This window comes from Macadamia integrifolia, unplaced genomic scaffold (genome assembly GCF_013358625.1).
Source record: "Macadamia integrifolia cultivar HAES 741 unplaced genomic scaffold, SCU_Mint_v3 scaffold595, whole genome shotgun sequence".
NCBI lineage: Eukaryota > Viridiplantae > Streptophyta > Magnoliopsida > Proteales > Proteaceae > Macadamia > Macadamia integrifolia.
In genome coordinates this window covers 433,257-439,235 of record NW_024870494.1, presented here as the reverse complement: position 1 = coordinate 439,235, position 5,979 = coordinate 433,257, and positions in this window count along the sequence as shown.

Sequence of the window (5,979 nt, the reverse complement as noted above, 5' to 3'; positions counted from 1 at the left end):
TTTTTTTTTTTTTTTTAATCAAGGTATCCGGGCTAGTTTACGTGTATCTCGACTAATCCTCGAGGAGACTAGCAGAGCAACCCACCACCTTCACTTAAATCGCAGATGCATAGATGGGGGACTTGGGGTTATTTCAATTTGAAAAGTCTTTTCTTCAAATTTTTTTTTTTTGGAAATCTAATTATTCAAGATTTTTTTTTTTCATTCCTGATCAAAAAAGGAAAAAAGATTGCTACTTGACTATGTGAGCCCCGCACCAATGTGGAAGTCAATAAGAGGAGGGGCCAGGTAAGAGTGTCAAAGGATTTGGTTTTAGTTATTCGATTTTGTTTCAATTTTTTTTTTTTTTGGTAAAACGATTTTGTTTCAATTTGATTTACATAGCAAGGTGAAATTAAAACCACATTGCATAAGAATCAGCAAAATCATAATCATTTGGCTTTTATTCCAGTTTCTATCAGATTTCGTTATCTAGTTTACATGTAGTTTAGTTCTGGTTCATATTACAGTTGTGATTTGTGAGGTGGCATCATATTCCATAATAATTCTTTGTAGCTCCTTTTGTTTGCTTATGAATAGATAGATGATTGCTTTGATTTGTTTAATGTTTTATTGGATTCTATTTTCCTTATCCTTGTTATGTGGGGAAATTATATTATTTTTTAAGTATTAATGTAACTATAGAGAAAAAGAATAGAACAAAAACATAAAATAAATGTAGGAAAAGAGATTCATTAGTTTTTTACCTTTTTATCATTTCCTATCCAATATTCCCAGTTTTTCATAAATGATTTTATTCGATTAGCACTACAATTTTTCGATTTTGAGCCGAACTGAATCAGAAAGGAAAACTATTAAATTAAAAACCGCACCATTTATATGCGGTCTGATTCAGTTCAATAGTAAACGATGATTCTAGTATTCAGTTTCTATTTCATTTTGACACCCTCAAGGTCAGAACATTTGTAACGAGGGTAGTGCAGTCATTTCACCCTCCTTGTGAAAAGATGTAGAATGTATGCAACCAAGCAGCGATGCTCCACCCTTAATAAAAATCATTAAAACTTAATAAGGGAAAAAAGTATACTGGTTCTCAAGGCCAACTGATAGGCCACCGAATATAATAGCTTTTCATTGATATGAACAAAAAGGGTGAAGGAAGTACCCATAACAATCTCTCTCATCTATCCCTTCTCTCTCCACATCAAAGATAAATTAAATAAAAGGATGTAAATTGCAAAACCAAATCATATCAAACCATTTAAATCAGAATTGATTCAATTTTCTTTTTAAGAAAAATGATCCTTTATTAAATGATTCAATTATAATTTTAAAAAGTAAAATTATCTCGATTAATTATGACAGTTTTTGTATTCTCTCCAGTGTTTTTCAATTGAACCTAAAATTGTTAACTTGAATCGACAACCAAATCGAAACCGATAAAAACCATTAAGTTGAAACCAACTTAGAAGAAAAATCCTCAGATAATACAATGGGCTACTCCCTTCCATAGGAATCAATTTGTTGACACAGTCAATTTCTTTGTCTATTTTTGTGTGTGGGAGAGAGAATATCAGAATATGAGGCTCAGCTCTACTTGGAAAGGTCACCTCTGTTATAAAGTTACCATCAACTTCCTTCATATATATGATCTAATTAAAGATGTCTCTTTATTGGGTGTTGTCTTATTGTTTGTCTTCTATCCAAAGGGGTAGCAACACTGTCCTTGTTCCTCCAACTTGGGCTCCTTTGTAGGCCAACTTAGATTGAGATTGATTCGATTATAGCAACACTCTCTTCTATCCAAAGGGGTAGCAACACTGTCCTTGTTCCTCCAACTTGGGCTCCTTTGTAGGCCAACTTAGATTGAGATTGATTCGATTATAGCAACACTCTCTTCTATCCAAAGGGGTAGCAACACTGTCCTTGTTCCTCCAACTTGGGCTCCTTTGTAGGCCAACTTAGATTGAGATTGATTCGATTATAACAACACTCTCCACATTCTTTCTTTATTTTCTTTTCGGTTTTTGGTGGATGTCTACATAAGATTTCATCTTCTACCCAGGAAAAAAAAAGAAAAAAACATAAGATTTCATCCACTGTCAGAAGATTTGTATTATTCTGAGATGGGTAATAAAAATTGGGGAGAGGGATAGGTATGCCGTCGATATCAAGTATGCTAGCAGATAGTACCAATAGGAACACATGATGGAGTATCATTCAGGAAGGATATGGGGGTCATTTCAGAAAAAAGGGAAGAGAGAGATAGACACAATGGGTGCTAGAATACTTGATATCAGCGGCATACCCAACATTTTCCCTAAAAATTGATATGTAAACTAATCAAGGTTTGAGAAATCGGGATTGGGAAACCACCTAATTCCAGCCAATCTGATTTGATATATTGGGTTTTGTTTACCAGTTCAACCCGATTCTGTCTGGTCCAACTGATTCTGATTCCAGCCAATCTGATCCAGTACTCTTAGGGCCTTGATTCTGTTTATGCTATTTATGTGTCTAGAAACAACAGAATTTTTTTTTTTCCTTCTCTCTGTAAACGATTTTTGGAATTGCAAAAAAGTTGTTTGATTTTTCTGTTTTCCAAACCGTTTTCAACAGTGTAATCGAGTTCAAAAATTGTAAGTATGCAACTCACGAGTGGCATTGGAGTTGAAGGTATGCTTCGTGGAAATGAGCTTCAGAAGGATGAAGGTAGTCTGGAACTATGTGCTTCGCACAACTAGGTCGGAGTCACCACTTTTGGATAGCGAGAAGTTTCAACAATGGATTATGGTTGGTGTAACTCAAGTGAAGTATCGGGTTTTTTGACAATTTTTATCCCCCCACTTGTTTAAAAAAAATAGAAAAATAAGGCACTGTTTGACAACGTTCCGTTTCTTCATTTTTTGCATTTTTTTGTTCCCAGAAACGGAGAAACAACCTAAAAAGCGTTTGATAAAGTTGTTTCATTTCACCCGTTTCTAGAAACATAAATCAAAATTTATGACTATTTATAATTCTAGAAACGACTTTGCCGAAACAAGTCCGACTTGTTTTGTCGTTTTTAGAAACGAATTTGAGAAAAAAAATAAAGAAAAAAGGTTGTTGTGCCCAATAAATCTCTCAACTATTTAAACCTAAAAAGAGGCAACCGAACCCTCTCTCCCTTTTGGGCATCCGATGATACTATTGGGGTTTTTAGTGGCATTATGTTTGTAAAAAACGTTTCGAGAAAAAGGTTTATTAAACATCAAAAAATCCATTTTTGTTTATGAAAACGTGAAACAGAAACAACAGAAACATCATCAAACAGGGCCAAGTCTAACTTGTTTCTCTGTTCCTATTTCTAGACATAGAAATATTAAAATCAAATGGTTTTTACAGTGGTTTTCCGTTTCTAGGTACCAAAAAATGAAAAAAACATGTTTTTTGAAACAAAATCAGACGGACCCTTTTTTTTTTGGTAGATTCTAAGATTTTTAATACAGATTCAACCCGATTCTGACTGATCCAACCCCATTTTTTAGGGGTTTTTTATTTTTAACCGATTCAACCCATGCAACTGTCTTGTTCCTACCATGGGAATGTCTACATTTTATTTCTTGACGGTATTTGTTCCTACCTGTGAGTGTGACCGACCGCCTAACCCGACCAAATCCTGTTCACCCTGCTCTAGAGCGAGTACACCTACCTTATCTTCTTGCCTGCCTCGGGTTCTCTCCGCTCGGAAGAACAATCAATCCCAGATCCATCCAATTGAAGGAGGTAAAATTCTGTGATTTTCTAATTGCTTTGAAGGTCTTGCAGTGCCTTACTGAAAGCGTTCTGTGATGGGGCAAACTCTAAAGAAGAAATGGGGCTCCAAAAACTAAGAATCAAGAACCACATTTAACACCCAAAAATATGGTTGGAGACTGGAGAGTATATGATCTACCGTTTCCAAGAACAATTTCAATGGGAGTTCATTTAGATGTGGAGTGCATGATGATGCCAAACATATGGCGCCTTCTACATCCTCTTTAAAAAATGAAGATCCAATTGTATTCATGGCCAATTCCCAAATAAGTTAAAATCAACATTAACTGAAAATCTAGCTCAACAGCAACTGATTGCAATCCAATTTCTTAAGTCATGACTGAATCGATTTTAGAAGCAACTCTACATTAGGGCACATTTGCTTCCGCACTGTAACCTATTTTGTTTAAGGAAAAAGAAAACTGCCTCGTTGTGTCCCCCAGTGCCCACACACAAAAGGGAGGGGGGGGGGTGTTCTAAAATGATTAACCCATAACCAGGTATAAGTATTGGTACCGAAAATACCTAAAAAAGAAAGGATAATTTACAATGCCACCCCATGCGGAATGCCAGTATTATAGGGACACCCCCTTTCTTTCACCAAATTAGACTCGGACCTCCTGCCGTCAGTTAGTGTTAAGTGATGCTATAAAATGACACTTTAACCCCCTTATGAGTAAAACACCCTTATCCTATTATACCAAAAATACCCCTCTATTCACCCTTACCTCTTTTATCACTTTTCTCTCCTCCGTTCCTTCTCTCCCTACCTGCGACCTGTGATTCCAACAAGATTCAGCCGAGTTGACAGTTCCGTCGCCTACGAATATTGCACTTCCCATCGCTACCATCTTAGGTTGCCGGCGAGGAGGTTTGTTATGTTTTTGTTTGTTTTCATCTCTCCTACTACTTGCTGGTTCGGGTGATGATGCTACAAACCCCCTCCCATCATAGTTATACCATGTTCAATGGCCCTAGAGAAACCCCCCATAATGCTCCGTGGGAGTTTTACTATCCTTCGCGCAAGATCATAGCAAGTATTGGCAGCTCCTCTTACTCTCGCAAAAAGACATTGCTACTCTCTATTCCCTATCGTAAACCAAACCCCTAAACTGAACACAGTCAAGACACAGTGGAAAAGCACTCCTCTCTAACCCAAAGCTGGACGTTGCGTTTGCTGTGGGATGAAAAGTTATATACCTAAAAACTCCCAAAAATGTAATCTAATTAGGTCCTTGAATATTAAGTGATCGGTGTGAGACATTATCAACGAAATACAAGAATCAAAAGATCTTCGAGAACGAACCTTCGTTATGGGTGCAGGTCCTCTTCAACATCGGTATATATCCTCCATTAACGGCCAGTTAAAGAGTTTTCCTTTTTCGTTTCTTGACTTTTCTTTTCTTTTCTTTGTGAATTGAAAAGCAACTCCGGATTTGAAAATGAAGATATGGATTATGATTTCGCATCTGGTTCAATCTTCTCGATTTGGGATTCGGAATGTTACATTTTGCAAATGGGGATGATCAAGAAAGGGGTTAAATGAGAAGAAGCAAAATAACATAACTATAATAGCTGGAGGGAGGTCATAGTTGCTGTAGACGCCGTCGCCAGAAGGGGGTTGCAGCCGTCACCGGAAAGGGGTTGTAGCCGCAAAAGCATCAAAGTGAGAGTGAGTTAGGTTTGGTTGTTCAATCAATTTGGGGACTAAAACTAATGAGGGTAATTTCGGTACTCCCGTATTTTTTAGGGCAAAATGGTATTTAGAAAAAAAAATGAACTGCTAATGTCAACATTCTTGGTATATTCTAAAACACTGACTGACGATAGGGGTCTGAGTTTAATTTGGTGAAAGAGAGAGGGTGTTCCTACAATACTGGCATTCTCTAAGGGGTGGCGTTGTAAATTACCCAAAAAGAAATGATTAACCCACCCCTTCTATTGGATGCCCTTGCACATCTCCTCATTGGCCTCATGCTGGTGCATGAGCCACATGACCAGACAACAAATCCTTCCCTTTACTTTAATTTGGTTTTTAAACTTAACAACATTACTTATATATATATATATATATATATATAGAGAGAGAGAGAGAGAGAGAGAGAGAGAGAGAGAGAGAGAGAGAGTTATTACAATAATTTAAACAGAAAAAAGCTATGATCAATTGTTCTTTTTTTTTTTTTT